General features: G+C 39.4%; 1 protein-coding gene across 7 annotated transcripts in view; it reads right to left on the bottom strand.

The window, feature by feature from the left end:
* The window catches only part of GREB1L (GREB1 like retinoic acid receptor coactivator), a 259,381-nt gene that overhangs the window by 154,116 nt on the left and 83,302 nt on the right, over positions 1 to 21,963 (bottom strand). For all 7 annotated transcript variants that reach the window (XR_004620338.1, XM_034642744.1, XM_034642747.1 and 4 more), the window contains exon 2: positions 7,799 to 7,898. The gene's annotated coding sequence lies outside the window, so the exon portion shown is untranslated. The remainder of the gene's footprint in view (positions 1 to 7,798; positions 7,899 to 21,963) is intronic.

Genomic DNA, 21,963 nt, shown 5'->3' with positions numbered 1-21,963 from the left:
GGTAAAGTAGATATTTCCACCTTACCCACTCACTCTTGCTTTTGCAAAACAGGCAGAAACACACAGAGACACAGACACAGACACAGACACAGACACAGACACAGACACAGACACATACACCCCCCCCCCCACCAGCAAAAAACCAGAGAAGTGGAGATGAAGAATGGACAAAGGTTTGAAGTAGCCAACAGGAGCCTGGGATGAAAATTTTGAGTCAGTAGCTTCTAATCCTAGAGGAAACTGAACGAACATCTTTTGATCTATCTATTTCTTGATTCTGGACTTTAAATTAGTGGAAGGGCTGCATACTTCTGGTAAAGGGGAGAGGACCCCAGGCAAAAGTGTCAACTATGTTGTTGTTTTTTTTACCAACAAGGATGTCTATGGATTTTCTCCCTCATACCTCAAATTCCAACTCCCAACCCTTTCTCTACTTCCTATAAATGTTCTACTTTTCTTTAGTCCATAGTTGAAAAATGTGGGACCCAATCAGTGTTTATTACTGTCTTTGTTGGTAACTCCTACATCTATGTCATTGGCCATAAAATCTTTTCTGAGTTGCTGTTCTCCACCCAATCTCAATATGTCAACTCTTTACGTCTGAAATTAGTATGTCCAAAACAAAACTCGTAATTATTAGAGTAAAAGCTATTCCTAATTCCTGATTTCATTATTTTCATTTATTCACCTATGAAGGTCTGTGAACTGTGCTAGGAAGGATAATAAATGCAGTCCCCAATCTCAAAGAGATCCCAATCTAGAGGTGAAAGATACATAAATGTGTAAACGTTCACTAAAAGTAGGAACAAAGTATTGTAAAAGTACAGAGATTATAGCAATTCTGACCAGAGAAATGAGGAAAATATCAAAGAAGTGATGATGTTTGGGTGGCTTTATAGGATTTATCAAACAGAATTGGGAGGACCACGCAGGCCAGGAGAACAGAATGTCAAAGGCATAGTGTGTTTTAGAAATACTGAAGGTTCATTGTTGTAGGGAGGGGTTGAGTGGCAAGTATGTTGAGGACTCATTGCCCTCCACAACCTGCTGTAACCATTGAAATAATGAAAGAAGCAGAATCAGAAGCAGCAGCTGCTACTGCAGCAGCCACAACTGTGAGAGCAGGAAGAGACCAGAGACGAGGAAGATGGGAGCCCCATCAGACCACCCAGCCTTCTGGACCCTCCCCTCATGGACAATGGAAAGCCTGGTGACAGCTCCAAACTGGAATTCACCGGCATGTCCACCATCAGTAGAATGGATAACTAAGTTGTTGTGGGTACATGCAATGGGATACTACGTTGCAGTGAACAAACTCCTGCTATAGGCAACCTAGATGAATCTCATAAACACAATGTTGAATGAAAGGAGCCAGGCAAAAAAGAATGGAGACTCTCTTCACAGAGGTCTTCCAGTATCAAGGGGACCAAAGATTCCACCACAGTTGAGTCTTCTACCTCCTCCCTAGGGCAGAAGCTCATTCTGGGGAGGCCTAAGCATCAGGTATGGCCCATTGGTCATGGGTGATGGGGGGTCAATGTTGACTCTCCTTTTCCCAGATCAGACCATAAAGGTCCTTCCAGAGGAGGCTTTCCCAAAGAGCAAAGAAAATCCTCAAAGGCTCAAAAGTTGATTTCTTATCAAGAATATCTGCCCACCCAAAGGATGGACCCCAGGTTATGAAAGACAAACCTGACCACCTTCTCTGCTGACACTTTGCCACTGTCGACAGGAGGACCTCTAAGCCTTCTACCATCGAGGTGTCCACAGACCTCCTGTGTGAGACTGCGCCTTTCCATCCAGGCTGGAAGGAGACCTCTGTGACCTAATGGCCATATATTTCCCTGTGGCCCTGTGACAACTACTGTGAGGCTATTCCACTTGCCACTCTTTCAGTGAAACCCACCCCCATCAGCCACGGCCCCCATTGGGGGCCCAGGGCTGGGTTTCATCACTGGTCTGCAGTGTGTGCTCCTCTTTTTGATCCGGCTTCCAGAGACTTGCCTACAGGACCCCAACTTTTTTCCTGTCACCTGCCTCCTGGGTCTTCTTCCCCTCACCAAATTGGCTATTAAAACAGGAAACCTCTTTGGTGCTCTTTCCTGTCCATGTGTCCACCCAGTCCCCAGTACTACCCTCCATTCCTGAGAGCCATGGAGCAGTTTTCTATCATTCTTTTCTTCTAGCTGCTTATGTTAAGTCCTTCATATGTGACACCCACCTCCTCCCCCCCATGTTGCCGGCTGCTCTGTGAAACTCACCGGGTTGTCTGACCTGGGGTAAGTCTGGATGACTCCCTGAAATGCCGCTCTCCCTGCTTTTGGATTTTGTAGTTTCTGTGTCAGTAGCATGATCCCCACTGCTCTGGTCTGTGATCACTGTGCTTTGTGAAACTGTGCAGCCCCTTGTAGTCTTTCTCAGAGCCTGTAGCCCTTTTGTGACTTCCCAACACTGGAGTAAGGTTTTCTGCCAAAAATGATGCCATCTAGATTTTCTGCACCTCCCAACATGGGAGAATTGTGAAACTTTCCACAAGACTGCCTCCCTGGTCCTCCCCATTCTTCTCCTGGTGTCAGTTTTCCTGGGTTTGACATAGCCCATGCGATGCCTTTAAAGCCTCTGAAGACTTATGCCATGTCCTCTCCAGCCCACTTTAGTTAGACTAAATCATTGTGAGGCCACCAGCCCTTCTGTATGAATCCTGTGAATATCTATCTGGCCCGTGTTTGGGTCGAACATGGACAGTATTGTCACCTTCTTCCCATCTTCTTCCCCCTATTGAACTGGCCCTAAGGAAAAGAGTCAGGAGTTATGAGAGCAAGAGGGAGGGATGACAGCCATTGGAGAACTGAGAATATTTTTTTTTACCTTTTTTCTTTTTTTATGTAGGTTCCACACCCAGCATGGAGCCCAATGTGGGGCTTGAACTCACAACCCTGAGATCAAGACCTGAGCTGAGATCAAGCCCTGAGATGAGATTAAAAGTCAGACACTTGACAGACTGAGCCACCCAGGTGCCCTGAGAATAATTTTTTTTTTCTTTTTAACATTTTGTGTGTGCGTATGTGTGTGTGTAAGTAACAAATGTAGTGGAAACAAATAAAAAGTAGGTTGGAGGGGCGCATGGGTGGCACAGCAGTTAAGCATCTGCCTTCGGCTCAGGGCGTGATCCCGGCGTTCTGGGATCGAGCCCTACATCAGGCTCTTCTGCTATGAGCCTGCTTCTTCCTCTCCCACTCCCCCTGCTTGTGTTCCCTCTCTCGCTGGCTGTCTCTATCTCTGTCAAATAAATTTAAAAAAAAATCTTTAAAAAAAAATAGTTTCCAGTGAAAACTGGAAACATAAAAAAAAAAAAAAAGTAGGTTGGAGATAGTCTGTAAGGGACCATATATGCCAAATCAGGAATTTGAATTTTATCCCAGAAACAGGAGAAAGCCAATGGAAGCTTTAAAAAAATTAGCATAATTAGATTTTTAAAAAATAGTCGATAACTTTGACAGTAATATGAAAGTTGGATTAGAGACCATATAAAAGGTTTCTGATGAGTCTAGGAGGAGTTGATGGGGATTGTACATAATCAGGGTAGAAGGAACACAGAAGAGGAGCCCTTCAGGTGGGCAGTTAGAAATTTAGGACTCAAGCTCAGGATTGGGAACTCAACAAAACAGACCCTATAAATAGACAGCGGACACAGAGATAACTGGTGGCAGTACTGGGGAGATTACCATCATACAGAAAGTATGTGGAGTAAGAGGGTCAAGGAGGGAAGTCTGAGAAACACCATCATTTGAGAGTCAAGGAAAGGAAGAGGGAACCCTCTTTGCAAATGAAGGATCTGTAGGAGAAGTAGGAAGGAAACCAGGAACTTATGAGGTTGTGAAGGCCAAAGGACAAGAGAGTTTGGAGAAACGGGAGGTAGTCAACAGTTTCAACAGGTAGCAGAAGTCAAATAGGACCAAGAATGAAAATGTGCCATGTAGCAATTAGTCCTTGAAGAAGTGTGGTGAACTAGGATGGAAATCAGGAGGTAGCTGTTGGAAAGGTAGAATGGCAGAAAAGAGACATTAGAATGAGGGACGCTCACAGGGTGAGTTTCTTCCCTCCAAGGAAATGGTGAGGTAGTGATGCCGAGGAGAAGAGATTATTAATGGAATAAGGTCCTACAAGGGTAGGGAAAGGAGAGAAAACAGATGGAAGATACACCAATGGCAGAACCACAGGGCAGGAGCCTGGGTCCCTGATGACAGGAGATGACTTCATTTATGTGGGAAAGAAATAAACTTCTAACTTGGTGTTTAGTGTTTCCTGCCATTTATAGACAAATGTAATCCTAACTGATACAGGAGACAAGAGTGTTGAAAGATTAAGCAAGCCCCTCTCAAAAGCATGAAGATGTGAAATAGCACAGTATGTTCTGAAGACAGGACCAGTCTGCAATTACTAGACTATCAAAAGTGAGAGAGTCAATGGCAGGAAAAGAAGATGAAAATGTAGACCCAGGTGTGAGGAGCTGAGACTGGATCCTATGGATAAAAAGTAGCTACATGAAAGGATGTTAAAGAAATGACATGTTCCCATTTCAGCTTTAAATAGATTCTTCTGTGGCAGTCTGGAAGGGACTCATGAGGAGGCAAAACAGGATATAGGGAGAGTGCTTAGAAACTTCTACTATAGTCCTGGTGAGAGATCATGATGCCTCCATCATGATGGAGAGAACTGAGAAATACTTAGAAAGTAAGTCAGTAGGAATTGGTGACCAATAGCAAGGATAAGTGATTCAGGGTAAAGCTTAGGTCTCTATCTTCCATTCCTTTACTACTCCTCCACTATTAGTACCTCAATTTAGACATGCACTACCTCACATATTCATTCAATAAACATTTATTGAGTGCCGTCTCTGCACCAGGTCCTGCAAATACAATGGTGAACAAGACAGAAATTGTCTTTGCTCTCCTAGATCTTAGTTAGGAATATCATTGCTGAAAGCTTCATATGTGATAGCTCATTTAACCCTCCAAACACCCTTTGATGTAAATATTCCTATGTCCCCACTTTTCAGATGAGGTAACACAGTCTAAGAAAGTGTAATAATTTGCTCAAGATCACATGGCTAGCTGGTAAATGGTGGTACCAGGAATCATATACAGATCCACCTTACTTTAAAGCCATGGTTTTGTTTTGTTTTGTTTTGTTTTGTTTTGTTTTGTTTTGTTTTAGTAGGCTTTACATCTAAGGTAAGGCTTGAATTCACAACTCCAAGATCAAGAGTTGCATGCTGTATGGACTGAGACAGCCAGGTACCCCTAAAGCCATGTTTTTAATCACTTGACTATGTTCTCTCTCATGTAATTACAGACAATGTATTCAATATTGTAACAAGGAGTACAGTGGTTTGGATGATTACAGCCTTCTAACTGACATTCTTTCTGCATTTGCATGTTTCTAAAATGCAAACTGGGGAGAATGGTGGTACTTCCTCTATTTGAGGGCACTTGGAGGAAGAAGATGAGGTTTTGAATGGAAGGTGATACATTCAGGTCTTACATATATTGATTTTGATAGGGCTATGAAATATCCAAGTAGAGAGATCTAGCAGCAATGTGAAAGAGAAATTTGAAGTTTAGAGGGAAACGGGGTTGGAGATAAAGCACTTGGTATCACTGATTCTTAGAGGTCAGCTAAATCAAGGCAATTACTGGGACTCTTCAAGGACTCCTAGAAATAAGAAGAGCGATGTGCTAAGAAAATGGCAGTTGGGTACAGGTTTAAGGAGAGTGGAGTAGATTTAGAGTAATTGATTAGAGAAAGAAGAGAGGCACTCACCAAGGGCACTCAACTCAAAGATATAATTAAGTTGCATTTAGGGTTAGAGGGAATGAATTTATAGTTGACATCAATCTGCACAGTTGAGGGGTTTTCTCCAGCAGCAATAACCAACTCGAGAACAGGAAAACTTACAAAAATTTTATCATTTTACTAGTTCCTTTCTTTTCGCCCACTCTGATTTAAGACCTTGCCTGTGAGTTCCCAGAGCACCCTGATTTTACCTTTGATCTGCTAATGAACACTTGCCCTATCAGGCTCTATTTAAGTCCATCTCCCCTTTGGACTTTGAAATCCTCAAAGTTCTTTGAGGCTGTGAAAACTCCAAAGTTCTTTGCCTTTGGAAAACCTGTGTTTTTTATCATTTTTATTCCCTCTTATGTACTTATTTTATCTCCAAGCTAGACTGCAGAGTCTCTGAGGGCTGGGATAGTGATTTCCAACAGTTTTGCAGGAACGTCACCATAGTTCAATGCCTCATACACAGTATTTCATTAAACATTTGTGGGATTGACTTTAATCTGGAAGCTGCAATGTGGAAAATAACCAACTGTCTAATTCTATCAAGCAGCGATTTTTAAGTTTTCAGACTTGGAATAAACAATCCCCTCCTTTCAACCTTTCATTCTCTGTTTTTCATTAAGAGGTAGTTAGGTAGGACATCTCCACCAGGTACGTAACATTTTGACTTTGGAGTTTGGACCTTACCGATGGCTGTCTAGGCTCTTTGACCATGAAGGAGGTACTAAGCATTTCTGGGTCTGAAATGCTTCTGAATGTTGGTAAAACTCAAAGAATTGGACCTGATGATTGCAGATGTCCCTTCCTATTCTTAAATCCAAAGATTAAAAAAAAAAAAAGTGACCAGCACCAAAAAAACAAATAAAAATAAAAATAAAATAAAATAAAATCCAAAGATTCCATGAGCCCTGGAGACCTTTAAACCACACTTGAGAACACGGCCTTATAAAGCACAATTAAAACACGGATTTCAAGTGAAATAAGTCAGAGACACAAATACCATATGACTTAAATTATATGTGGAATCTAAAAAACAAAACAAATGAGCAAACAAACAGAAACCAGAAATAGACTCATAAAATCGGAGAACAAACTGGTGGTTGCCAGAGGGGAGGGGGTTAGGGGGATGGGCAAAATAGGTCAAAGGAATTAAGAGGTACAAACTTTCAGTTATCAAATAAGTAAGCTAGGGGCATCTGGGTGGCTCAGTCAGTTAAGCATCCAACTCTTGATTTTGGCTCAGGTCATGATCTCAGGGTCATGAGACTAAGCCCTGCATCAGGCTCTGTGCTGGGTATGGAGCCTGCTTAAGATTCTTTCTCTCCCTCTCCCTCAGTGCTCCCCCTTTTCCCTTCCCTCAAATGCTTGTGTGCACTCTCTATCTCAAACAAATAAATAAATACATACATACATACTCAATCAAGGGGATGAAAAGTACAGCATGGGGAATATAGTCAATAATATTGAAAGAATTTTGTATGAAGACATGTTAACTACACTTATGGTGAGCATTTCATAATGTATAAAACTGATTAATCACTATGTTGTATACCTGAAACTAATATAATATTATATATCAGCTATACTTAAATTAAAAAAAAAACCATGGTGCCATGTTTCACAATTGGAAAATGGCAAAAAAAAAAAAATACCTATCTCAATAAGGTTAGACTACAATCTACAGAGTAGATTACCTCTAAAATGAAGACACTGACATTTTATATTTAATTATTGCTTTGACTGCTGATTAAAACATTTAATAGATGCAAGATGTTTTTCAATGGTAGGTTTATCCAAAAATCAAACAAAAGGACACTGTCATTCACTTTGCTAGTAAAAAGAGAAGAAAGCTAGGATATGAAACACTATCTCAGATCTCATATGTACATTGGTAACACTTTCCTTCTTTTTTTTTTTTTCCCAGATGAGAAATCAAAAAGCGTAAGTGACTTACTCAAGGTTACAGAAGTACTAAATAGCAAGCTGGTAGCAGAATCCAAGGCTTCCAGTCATATGCCTTTTTTTTTTAAACAAGCAAATTGGTCAAAAATCTCCTGAAAGACAAAAACAGATGAAGGTGAAATGCCAGTTGGTTGAGTTTAAACAGAGACCCCACTTTGTTCTTTCCAGGTTCAATAATAAACAATTCCAGTGATTAGCATGAAGTGCTGGCAGATGAAACATTTGACTCCTAAACAAAAATATTTGTATTTTTGCACCACAGTTAGTAAATCAATTGTAAAAATTAAAGTAAATGGAAAAGAGAGAATTAGCAAGCCCAGAACTCAATTTTCCTTCACTCTTTTGGAAGACAGATAGAAAAAAAACAAAACAAAATCCCCACAGTTCCCTTCATTAGCAGCCAGGGTGGTGAGTCCCATTGTAAATCCCACTTATAAAGGCTCGTGGCTACCTGCAGAGCCTAGGAGTACCAATCACATTAGCGAAGACACCAGATGACCAAAGGAAGCAGTGAGGGTCTGGGAAAGCTAGTAAACAAAAGGCAGCATTCCAAATGAATGCCATTGCTAGAGTCTGCCTTGTAAAATGCCTGGATTTGAGAACCCTAAAGCAGATTAGCTTAAGGCAACAAAAGATTCAAACAAGATAGAAAGAGCTCATTTTGACACATTAAGAAATTGTCTTCATTAGATCATCAGGTGCTTAAGTGCAATTATTTAAAAAAAAAAAAATTCCACCTAAGTTGTGTTTGAAAAAGTTGTCCTAGAAGAACAAGGACCTAAACATGGTTCTTGAATATAACATGTTTGTGACCAAAATTCATGAACCAGATATGCTGGCCATTTCCCCTTTTAATCCTCCTGACATTCTGAAAACCTGGAATGACTTTAAAATTTGTTGTACACACCATTTCAATGTACCACTCTGCTCACAAGTACAGTACTTTAAGCACCGACTAGAAAAACTTGAATCTCTCCAACTATATGTGATTTTTTTCTTCCACATTGTTGCCTCATTTACAAAGAAAATAAGTAAAACTTCAAAGTATGAATTGCCAAAATGAAAAGCAGCAAAACATGAGGCCATGGTATAATTTCCTGGACATTTTCCATCACTTCCCAGGCTTGTTTGGTTTGCAAAGTTTAAACTCAACTACAGCTGAGATGCTGACATTTGAAAATGTGGAAGGAAAACCTCATTTACTTCCATGTGGAGGAGGCTGATATTTGTTGCTGTGTGTTTTCTTTTGTTTTGAGGGGGGAGTTAGAGAACTATGTTCAATAAATTTAATAACTTCCAAATTTGTTTGCCAGTTTTATTCACTAGATATCCATAGTGCTAAGCTGAATAATGCTGATGTAAAGTAGAAATAATTACTTATTGAAAGTCCCTTAAGAAGACATGGTCATTGACAAGATGAATAGTATTGGATCAAATGGCCTTCCACTCAACATTTTCAGGTGTACAGATCATCAATCAGTCTGAAATTTTACAAATGTGTTTGAAGACCCCCTATTAATAACAGATAAGCAGACAGGCAAGAAGGGTTCTGATCATTTAAATACTCCTAAAAGCCTATAAGTCGAATTTGAGGTATAATAATGAGAACCTTTCCCTGTAATTTCTATTTGAAAATCAATTTCTCATTGTACCTCCTCAGTTTGATAAATAATCACCCCTCACCAAGAACACAAGTAGTTCAGCTCCCACTTTCCCTTTGAGAGCTACTCCCATTGTTTTGTCAAACCCTAATAGGGTCATAAGCAAGTCTTCACTGACAAAAAAGAAACAGTTCACACCTAACGGGCTGATGTCACCTGCAGCTTTTAGGACAGGTGAAAACTTTAACTTCATGTATGATCAAGTGGAAAAACACTGGAAAAGTTCAGTGAGTCTGAAATCCTATAACAGCTTTTTGGCTTCATCTCTCCTCTAGATTTAGAAGTTATATAAGCAGGCGCGCCTGGGGGGCTCAGTCTTTAACTGTCTGCCTTCAGCTCAGGTCATGATCCCAGGCTCCTGGGATTGAGCCCTGCATTGGACTCCCTGCTCAGCAGTGATCCTGCTTCTCCCTCTCCTACTCCTGCTGCTTGTGTTCCCTCTCTCGCTGTGTCTCTCTCTGTCAAATAAATAAAATCTTAAAAAAAAGAGAGAGAGAGAGAAGTTATATAATCATAACATTATAGTAAGACTTAAAATTTTTGTAAAATTTATTTTAAAAATATAATCAATCACCCTTGTTTGCAAGAGGCAAAAGGAAGTAGAAACATAAAGAGACTGGTGGCTGAGCCACATTTCAAGTTTACTGCAGATAAGGGACACAACCCTCATCCCCAACTCCCTCAAACCCTCACTAGTGCTGTGGCTTCTCTAGACTTTGCAGTTTTGTCACATAGACAGTGGCAGAAATCTGTCCTATCAAGTCAGTACCAGAGTATTTTCTCAGCTCTGTATTTGCTGACTGCATTCATTGAGTGTCTCCCTTCATTGTCTCCTCTGTCCCTTCCTTCTCTCCTTAGTAGTTAAGAGGCAGAACCAACAATGGTCTGACCTGTGCTGGTCCTAAAGCAGTGAAGACAAGGGGTGTGGGGAGTGGTAAATCTGATTCAAATTATGCTTTACCACTTTACAATCATGTGGCTTGAGGCTGGTTTTCTGTAAAAGGAGAATAATATTTCCTACCTCATAGGGTTATGGTAGATAATGTATGTGAAGCACCTGGCATATATTAGGCATACAATCGATGTTAATACTCTTGCTTATAGAAATCCCTAACTATAGGAAGAATTATGCTTTTATAGAGTTCTTTCATGTATATGATCTCAGTTAATCTTTTTAAGTTTACCACACTCAGAAGTAGCCAGGTACTCACATGTATGTCCTCTGCCACCAGAACCAACTTTTTTTCCTATTGGGCTACTATGTGAGGGGCTGTGGTGGTGGAGACCCCATCACATTCCTATATCATCAACTCCTGTGGGTAGGGATGCCGAGCGTGGGCTGAACTGAGAGGGATCTTAGAGGCAAGAAAATGAAGCAAAAAATAGATATATGATCAAACAAACCCATACCATTTAGTAGGGTAACTGCCATAAAGTATCCTTTATGATTTAAAAAAAGGCGATGAGAATAAAAGTGAGACATAATTATAATGTCCTAGGTGCTAGATCTTTATAAAAATGTGATTATTTTAGGTTGGTCACACACAAAAAAATTTATGAAAATAACAGACCCACAAAATATTATCTTAGCCTAAGGTTGAGAAAGGTTTCCTAATTGTCATTAGATGCAACCATATCTAAATTAACCAAAGTTTTCTAAAAACACCTCAGAACTATGAGAGCTTTGATACACTTTACTTCCTTTAATCCTCACAATAACATCCTGGGATACATATTGTATTCGTTAGAATACAGACTCCAAAAGATTGAGTGACTTATTTGAGAAAGTGCTGACACCCAAACCTACTTCCTTTAAACCCTGTATGTGCATTCTTCAAGCTAGCTCACACCATGTTTTCTAACAGAAAAGAATATTGAAATGGTCCGAACTGTAACCAAGATTGTCAACTAAAACTCAAGAGAGAACTAACGAATGTTACGTTGGTTAAACATGAATTTACTTATACAGATTATAAATATCCTAATTAGAGACTTCTGAGGTCAGAATGATATCCATTATTGAGGTTTGAAAATAATTTTTTGTTACTCCTGGTCTACTATGAAGTCAGACTAAAAGAAAATGTGATTCCTAACTCACTCCATTCTGATTATATACAATTAAGTTCTGGCTTTACTAATTGCATTTTTTAAAATTCAAATTTTCTAATAAGATAAATTTAAAGCTTGGCATATGTGGGTGGCTTAGTCGGTTAAGCATCTGACCCGTGGTTTCAGCTCAGGTCATGATCTCATGGCTTGTGGGATTGAGGCCCACACTGAGCTCTGCATTCAGTGGAGAGTCTGCTTGAGATTCTCTCCCTCGACCCCTCCCCCCATGCACACATGCAGATGATTGAGTGCTCGCTCTCTTTCTCTCTCAAATAAATAAATATTTTTTAAAAAGATAAATTTAAAGCTTAATCCAGAATGACAACTTTTCATCCGGGAATGTGATCTTCACTCTTCTTTATTACTTTTCCTTCCATTACCCACCCTGGGAAAATCTCTGTTGAGAGGCAAAATATAAGGAATTTTCTAATTAATGGAGTTGAGGTATGTGGACCAATGGTTTATCACTTGAAAGATAAAGTGCACCTTATTTTGGGATAAAAAGTAAAGAAACTAAGGAGAACCCTAAAAAGAATAGCAGGAAGTTGGGATGCCTGGGTGGCTCAGCTGGTGTCTGCCTTCTGCTCAGGTCATGATCCCAGCATCCTGGGATCGAGTCCTGTATCAGTCTCCTTGCTCAGCAGAGAGCCTGCTTCTCTCTCTGCCTGCTGCTCCCCCTGCTTGTGTGCTTCTTTCTCTCTCTCCCTCCCAAATAAAGAAATAAAATCTTAAAAAAAAAAAAAAAGAATAGCAGGGAAAAAACAAGTGATCACAGCTATGGATGGAGACAATCACAGTCAGGTGAGGTGGGGTGGGTCGTCCTGCCAACTTGGGTGCCCAGAGAGGCTCTTAAAGTCACTTTGCTAGCTGGATAGTAATGGTGGTGATGGTAGAATGTGCTGAAAGATAAATCAGGAGTCATAGTGAGGAAGAATAGAATGGATGTTCCCATTTGTTTCAGCAACAGCTATAGCATGGGCTATATTTGACCTGAATGTAACTAAACAGAAAATCTGGCTGAAACTACTACTGATTTTTCTTGATGAAACCAATGTGCCCACTGAGGCACCGTTAAAGCTCAGCATCACTTAGATCAGTGTTTCTCAAAGTCTAGTTCAAGGACTGCATCAGAATCACCTGATGAACATATTTACCATGTATGTTCCTAACCCTCTCTCTCAGAGATTTATGAGTCATTAGTTCTAGATAAGGACTCAGGGATCTGCGTTTTGGATACCCTGGAAAGTGTTGCTAGATTTAGCAAATAGGCAACCCAAACTCCAGATGATTCTATGACATTAGAGTTCAAAAATCACTTAGTTGGAAAAAAGGGGGGGGGATCAAAATTGTATATGATTGTTAAATGGGATGCTTATTTATAACGATTAGCCAGACACATTAAAAAGAAAGGGAAAAACCTCATTGATCTTAGGACTGGCAACTTGACTACTTTGTGCTTCAATCTCTTCCTTTGAAAAATGGAAAAAAAAACAAAAAACAAAAAACAATGATGGTGCCTCTTAAGTCCCCTGCCACTCTAGTTATGGTCAAAGAAGTTACCTTAGAGCACAAGAGAATTAGAAAAGCCATTTTGCCGTGACAACAGCAAATTGCTTCTGGGATGAGCATTTTGTACACCCCCACCACTTTTTGGATGCCTGTGGCATTTGACCTTTACCTCTTCCTCTCAGACTGGCCCTAGCAGGGAAAAAAAGCATCCAAAAAAGTTAGACACTAGGTTTTTAACTGTAAAACCTAAAAAAAAAATCTATTGGCACACTAAAAACAATCCCAACAATTTCCTGGGGAAATACTATTCTCATAAAACCTCCTAAAAATCACTTGGATGAAACATTATATTTAGCACGCCCCCCAAAAAAAACCAAAACCCCAACTCCTTTAGGTTTTATATTCCACCACCCCCCAAATAGCTTCTAACCAAGGTTCAAGTAATAGTCATTTGACTCTGTGTCACATGAAGGTTGTGTATCTAAAGAACATTGTGGAATGTTCAACTCTATAATAAGAGGCATCAAGCCTGTGGAATTCTGAGGTAAAGAAGACTGCAAATGACACTTCCATTTCATGGAAAAGTTAAACAGAAAAACTACAATATTATTAAATACCAATTATTAAAGTAGTTCACTATGGAAGGGAGGCCTGAAGGGAGGAGAGTTCTGAGTAAGCAGTCTAGGAGCACAGAAGGGTGGAGGTGAGGATAGAAAGACATATGGGGAGTCTGCTAAGGTACATTTTGATGATTAGAGGTATCCTGGTGGTTCATAAATACTGGTGTGCCTCAGAATCACAGTACTGCTGCCTGTGACATCCTGCCCTGGGTTGTCAAAGTCAGCATATGCCATAAAGGGAAAGTGAAAAATTGGTTACATTAAGAAGAGCTCACACACAAGTAAGTATAATCTGACTTGACATAAGGGAGACCCAGCAGAATATATTTGACTATTCTAGTTTTCTAGCTGTATCATTGGCATAAGGTCCCGTCGATGCTTTACTATGAACAGATAATGTGGGAGTTTGGGTCAAACAACATCTGATGTCATTCCCAATATGAGGGCTTTGCTTTTTTCTATATAATGATGTTCTTGGACTGTTAGAACTGTCAGAAGTCTTTCCTTATTATAATTACACAAGTCACTTTGCAGAAGGAAGGAAGACACCTGATTCACACGACCAGGCATAGCAAAGGGAGCATGTGAACTTTCAACAAAGGAGGAAGCTTTGTACCAGATGTGAAAAAGTAAAGTTTATTTTTCCATTTAGCTTGTTTATTTAGGTAAGAAGGAAGGAGACAGTGGCTGCTTCCCATTCCAAACTGCTCAGGGAATGACTTTTCTTTCTTCTTTATAAGTGAACAAAGTTGGCTTACTGCAGTTTCCAGAGGGATCTGGAAAGGAACCAAATCACTAATGATAACATTTCATCTGTAGCTAGTTTAACCTTTGAAACCTGCCAATCAACAGACAAGACCAAGAGGGAAGGTCAATGTAGCCTTACTCATCTAGCATTCTCTCACTGTTTGGTAGAATACAATTTAATAAAGATATTATTTTAAGAAATACGAAGCACATTATAGAGACTATATAGCCCAGGTCTTTATAAGATTCGTTTAACAGCTGAGAAACCCTGAATCTTAGGTTAGTTTATTTTTCCTTTTAGTCACTGTAATTAAGCAGCACAGTGATAAAACTTTTACATTTAAAACAAAATAACCAAAGGAAAACATCTTTTGTCCTTGATTCACCTATCTTTTCATATTATTTTGGCCTGACACACCATTTGTTTCTAGACTAAAGATCTTCTTCGTATATATCCAAAGACAAACACTATTTTTTTCACAAATTATCAAAACATTCCTCTTAATCCTGATGGCATTACATGCTATTAATAAATAATATAAAATACACCACAAAACAATCATTGATATTTTGATCTTGTATTCATTAGCAAAAAAAAAAAGGCTACAAAATATTAAATGGCTTTTCCCTCTTCATTTACACGTCCATTTAAAAAAATGCTTATCTTCTCTTTTTTCCCCATAATATCCCCTCATCCTGCTTCTTGCAGGAAAAAAGAGAACACCATCACCAAGATTAATGGAGCATTGGTAAAGTATTTTAAGTACAAATGACCCACTTTTATGTACTGCCAGAACAATTGAGCAAGGGTTTAGGAAGGAGAAAACCCGAAGTGCCTTTCCATTGAATTCATGCAGCTGGTGGTGATAAATTGATTGTTCTCCTTCAACAGCAGGGTCAGAAAGACAAAGAGGGAAGTATTTTCTATAACCGGCTATATTTTTAACTAATTAGTAAACTGTTTTTTTCTTTAAATGCCCAATGTCATCGAGATGAATTACCTCCAGTTTTCATTAAATCCCCCTTAAAGGTAAACTCATCCTGCTAGAATGCAAGAGTGGCATAACGGGATGATTTTCTTTAAGTAAGACAAATGCAAAATGGTCACTCTTTCTAAAGGAAGGAGAAAAGTGACTGCATCTACTTATGGACTTCTATTTCCTGGTATTGTTTCTTAAACACTTTGTGTGTTTCATGAAAATCATAACTTTGGTTTATCATCTTTAAAAAATAACCAAAAATAGAAATGTTAATATATAAAATTTTAGATCCTGTGTGAAACTCAAGAATCCTAAATTTGAATTTAAGACTGTTCTTCTATGTATTGTGTTAAAGTAAGACTTACTTACTCACTTGGTCTTTGCTATGAATTCTCACAAAGATCTGAATCTGGCCCTATAATTACTATAGTTACTGCAAAAATTACAATCGCTAACATCAGCTAATATTTAATGCTAAATTTAAAGATTTTTAAAAAATGCAATCAAATAGTTTATTTTTATTTAAAGCCAGGGTGTAGCTACCATTTCACAGTAGTAGTGTTGGGGCTCCAGGAAAGGTAAGGAAGTGTCTAGAGTGGAGTAGTCACTGCAAATCTATTCTCAAGGCTCAGATGTAAAAGTATGCCACTGGTGATACAGTATTCACAAAGTCACTAACATAACACATTGAACAGAGTATTAACATTTGATACAATTAGTAAATGAACACACGTGTGCATGTGTGTGCATGCATGTGGTGTACATATGTGCGTGTGTACATCGTAATGCCTCCTTCCAGACATCAGATTTCTGGGAAACCTCAACTACCTAGCCTTGAACCAGTCAAGCACCTGGAAATAAGAGAAAAGTAAGTCTTCATAGTGCAACAAAGAAAGAAATGTAACGAACCTGTATTGTAGGCTCACCCCCAGATATAAAGCAAAATAGCAGTTTACCAGCAACATGACACACTGGTTCCAGGGAGAAGTGATAACTCACCTAAAGAGAAGAGACTCCATATCTACAAAAAGTAGACAGTAATAAATAGAGAGAGAGGAAGAGAGAGAGAGAGAGAGAGCACTACTCAGGCTATTTAGAATAGAGGCAAAAAACCTTACACAGTTACTGCATACATCGCTGTAATTCAGTGAACCAGAATAGCAGGTCATTATAATGAGGACCCTTAGTCAGTTAATGTGTATTATTTAAAAGGCAGAGTACTAAGAAATGCATTTTAGGTAGATCTTTCAATGAAATAATTTTTTACGTTTTGAGGCTTCAGTTACCTGGAAAATAAAGTCATAGGAAACAACTTTATTATTGTTATGCTTTATGCAATGTATTTTGTCTCTAACTTTCAAAGGTTTTTCTGAATACTCATTTGTTATGCTCAGAGAAGTTTCAAGGAATGTAAATATCTTAAATATTATCACTATTTACAACTACATTAAATGAGACAAGAGTTGAATTTTTTAAAAGATACCTATTCCAATTATATTTGCCTTGTTAAAGACTGTGTTTACCAAGCCACTGCACAAGGTTTTGGTTGAATTGCAGTGACTCTTCTTCTGTATTATTATAACAAGCTTCCATTCCTGGCTACACTATTGTCGTGTGATTTTAAAGTCTGATGTACAAACTCAGGTATTAAGGCCTCTGAAGAGATCTGCATGAGGAACAAGGAAGAGGAGTTTCTGGAAACAAAAATTCTTGATTCATTAATTAATTACCTGTTGAACATCACAATGTCATGGACGTAATCCAACAGTCCTGGAGGATGCTTAGAAACACCAGAAGAAGATTTCAGATACTCTGAAATCTTTAACTCTGTTTCTTTGAAAAAAGTCTTCTGTCACAAGTCAGAAGGATAATGTCTCTTTTCACCCAATGAGAAAGCTGTTCTCACACGAGCATAATTAATCTTCTGACACCATGACAAAGAAATTCCTTAAAAGGATTTCTCCGATTTCCTCTCAAGACAGAAGACTGTCTTTATCCATCATCTGTTCTTCCTGATCCTTTCTTTTTGAATATCCACATCAGCAGAATTGTCCATCAGAAGAGACAGCAGGAGGGAAATCTCCGCATGATTGATAGGGCCCCAGTGCTGTGAGGGCTATTTAAGTGCAAGCATCTATTGTTACAAACTTACTTTACAGCAGTTAAACAAACATAATAGTCGCCAATTCAACCATTGTGCAGCTTAGACTTGACTAAAACTAGTAAGTGAAGTTTGCTAATGACAAGGCACTGATTTAAAAACTTTGCAGAGAAGTTGGCCTGGTGTCTATTTTGAAAAAAAGGATATCTTCAAAGTCATGAAACAGTATATGTATATTAGAAAGTGTTACATACTATACTGTATGTAGATGGACATTTCCATTAAAAGACAAGAAAAGTCAGAAACTTTTTTATCCTAACCATTACTCAGTACTTCTTACCTACATCATGGTGATTTGGGAAAACAAAACACAAAAGATTAAAAAATTGCATGATGTTACCCTCCAAAAAATGATGTGTGTCAAAGGGTGTACCAACACACCCTTAAATTTTTTTTTTCAGACTCATCCTAGTGAAGTTTTTTCTAAGAGAGATATAGGTATAATCAGGTACTCTTACCCCCATCTGTGAAAGAAACAGAAGGCCATTTGAGACCCCTTGTGAGGACCTGCTACTTCCTTGGGTGGAGCAAATGAACAAGGACACTACAGGTCGGTTTCAAGTGGAGGAGCAAAGCACACTGGGCAAAGGCCCAATCCACAGAAAATGCAATCCTGGCTCCACTTTCAAAGCAAACTTCAGGAAATGGAAACAGAGCTAGAAATCTCACTAAGCTGTGGCAAAAGCACACCCAACATCAACAGTCGAGGTTACGGCATGCTCTGTTCTTTATAGATGCTGCCAAGAAAGGCCACTTGAGCCCAGACGCTAGGACACACTGACACCATGTGCTCTGCTTGCACCACAATGACCTTGACTACTCAGTTCTGGACGCACCCTGTGAAAATATTTGTTTATCCTTCCAATCCCCAAACAGTGAGGCCAACCCTCGCAGGCCAGAGCCCCAGCTCATTGGTGCTTCCCTTGGTATGGTTGGAAGGACACACTGTCACTGCCTGACCTATCCTGGGGCCTCTTCTCCGACAACCTGCTTCCTCCAGCCAAGCAGGACAACTGGTGGCTGACGCACAGCCAGGACCCTCGTGTTTGGTCTGCAATGAGCAACTTCGTTTTGGTTTTTCTTAAATTACAGAGTTATATTCAGGATTGATTATCCCTCTGAAGGTTTAGGGGAAAAGTTTTATCCAGGATAAAGACGTAGGAAAATCTTTGTGGTAAGGAGGGACCCTAAGCAGTTTAAAAGTAGAACAGATCACAGAGTTTGAATTTAGAGAAGCTGGAAATCCATCGAGAATGAGCTGGTAGTAAAAGCATCACAGGAGAGAGGGCCAGATGGGGAATTCAGAGGGCTAATAGGGAACTCTGTCACTCGCTGAGGACCCAGACATCTCCCCAGGGCTCACATCAACAACAGCTCCACATTGTTGGTTAACAATTCTTTTGTGAATGACTTGTCTTCCCAACAGGGCTGTGTGTGTGCTGGGGCAGAAGGAGGGTGGGTGACAAGGACCATTCCTCATTGTTTTTGATTGTCTAGTATACACCGTATAGCACCTTGTCAAGATCAATAAACATTAGAGCTAGTTAGAATGGAAACTGAGTAACAGGCTGTTAGTTCTGCCCAAGGCCAAGTGGGTAACACGTGGGAAGGGGAGCTTGAGATTAAGTCCAAGTTCAAGAAGAATACTCTCTTGCCTATAATGATCCTCAGCGTTAAATCCTTGATAAGAAAAACCCACCAGTGTATACAGGAAATCTCTGTACCTTCTCCTTAATTTTGCTATGAACTTAAAATCGCCCTAAAAAAATTAAGTCTTAAAAAAAAAAGTCTCCAAAAAGCAAAACAAATCCTACCAGTGCTCACAAAAACTCAGGGAAAAACAACATTTCATTCTTTTGCCCTCCAGAGATATCTTTGTAAGACAAGGATCTGTTGTAATGTGCTCCATTACAAATATTTAACACTAATTGTGTTCATAGAACTGGTTTTGGATTAAGACATGCATTCACTGGATTCCAGCTCCCCTGTTTCCACGGGTGCATATGATTCAGTCTCTCTTTGCCTCCGTTACTTCATCTGTAGATTAGGGAGAATAATGATTCCTATACACTACGGGATGTTGTAAAGATTAAATATAAATCCTGGCATTTGGCAAAGAGTCAGGACACAACAACAGATTATTATTCATTCTCTGTTGTCCCTTTCCCCCCCTCATTCACACAACTCTCTCAGTGGGCACTTCCAGCTCTATTCCTGGGAGTTTATCTTTTTTTTTTTTTTTTTAAGATTTTATTTCTTTGAGAGGGAGAGAGAGAGAGAAAGTGAATGAGAGTGTGAGAGCAAGGGGAGGGAGACGCAGACTCTCTGCTGAGCAGGGAGCCCAAGGCTAGGATCATGACCCGAGCTGAAGGCAGCCACTTAACGGACTGAGCCACCCAGGCACCCCTCTGGGAGTTTATCTTCGCTCTTGCACACACACACACACACACACACACACACACACTATATAGCAGCCTTTGGTGCTAAAAAAGGGGGAACGCCCAATAAATTGAGCTAAATGGACACTTCTGAATGACCAAGAGAACAGAATGAGGAAATTAAACAGAACTAGCAAAGAACAGGGCAAAAGACAGTGTAGGTGTCACTTTGTGTGTCTGAGTCCTAGAATGTATGAAGGCAGAATGGCAGGAAGTTAGGTTAGAGAGTGAAGTGACATTAAGAAAGGCAATTAGGCTTTAAAAAATTTTTCTTAACAAATAAAAGGGAGTCATTAAAGACTGTAGGTAAAAGAGTAACATGATAGAATTTTTCAAAAAGATAATTCATGGGACCAACTGGAAGACAATGGAATAGGAACAGGAAGAGGAGTCAAAGAGCAGAGAGCTTGGAAGGGGATGATTAAAATGGTCTGGCAAGAGACAATGAGGAACTAACAAGGACAGAGGAGGTGAGATATCATTTATTCGACTTACGCAGGTTCCTGAACTGGCAGGGTTCAGTGACCCATTGGACATGGGATGTGAAGAGGGGAGGAAAAGCCTTGGGTAAGGGGGAAGTTTCTAGTTGGAGCACTTGAGTAAATGCCATGCCATTAATTTGGATGGGGGTAGTAAAGGAGGTGTTGCCCTGTTTCTCTGGGTTTGAATTTGTAGAATCACGTGCCTGAAGGCCTTTTGTTTACCCTTTGTCACTAACACCTGGACCCTCCAGGAGGGAATTTAAGAATAGATTGAAACCTTAGAAAAATAATATTTTTCAACTTGTTTTTAATAAGATATCCTTTTATTTCTACTTCCTTACCAAATGAATCCTATGGCACCCACTATAAATTCTAATTTTTAACAATTGTCCCAGAAATGCAAAGTTTCATGATTTACTCCATAGCCGAATGGCTCAATGGATTTTGTGGCTAGACCAGTCTTTAAGTATGAGACAGCGAGGTGAAAAAAGAAAAAAAGAAGAGCAGACATCTGCCAAAAGGCTACATGTGCCAAATGGGAAATGACAGCACATTTAGAGAAAGAGGAAGAAACAACAGGCTGGTTAATACCTCTATTTTACTGCTAGCAAAGTTTCTAAATGGGAAGAACTTGCTTAATGACCAGTTTCATATATTTGAGGTCTGGGTCAAAGAGAACACAAATCTTTTTTAGAAAGTATTAGCCATCTTATCCTCCTATTATTGTTTTTTGGGCACCTATTATATCAGATTAAAAGATGATTTGTATTAATGATTAACTACAGTGTTACAACTGTAAACAAAATTAATGTGACATTTTAATGAAAAGCAATTTGGTTAATTCACTAAACTACATGATTACCCAGAGCATTCGCCTTTTTTAAAAAAAATATTCTCTTACGTTTTTAATTTTTATTTTTTAAGTTTTTTTATTTTAATTCCAGTATAGTTAACATACAGTATTCTATTAGTTTCAGGTGTACAATATAGTGATTCAGTAATTCCTATATATCACCCGGTGCTCATCAGGGTAAGTGTACTCTTTAATCCCCAACCCCTCAGCCCGCCCCCAACCTCCCATCTGGTAACCCTCAGTTTGTTCTTTATAGTTTTATCAAAAGAATATAAAATTACTACTGAGAGTGGGGAAGGATTGTGGACAACGTGGCTGAAGCTCAAGCAGTCAGCTATCTTGAACCATAAGGCATCTTTAGGAATGAAAGCTTCACACAGAGGAACAAAAGACAGAAAGGGCCCAGGTCCCTGGTATCACATGTCACCATCTCAGCCCCAGATTAGCTTATGCCAGAAACAGTTTCCTAGAGCAGAAAAGTGGAGTAATTCCCCTTAGACACATTTTTGATTATAAGGGTTAAAACGAAAAACTGTTTTCTGGTTGATTTTTAGGAGACAAAATTTGCCAGTTATGTAAAATTTCCAGTTACCTGTT

This window comes from Ailuropoda melanoleuca, chromosome 14 (genome assembly GCF_002007445.2).
Source record: "Ailuropoda melanoleuca isolate Jingjing chromosome 14, ASM200744v2, whole genome shotgun sequence".
In the NCBI taxonomy this organism is placed as follows: domain Eukaryota; kingdom Metazoa; phylum Chordata; class Mammalia; order Carnivora; family Ursidae; genus Ailuropoda; species Ailuropoda melanoleuca.
This window is presented reverse-complemented; position numbering and strand designations above follow the sequence as displayed.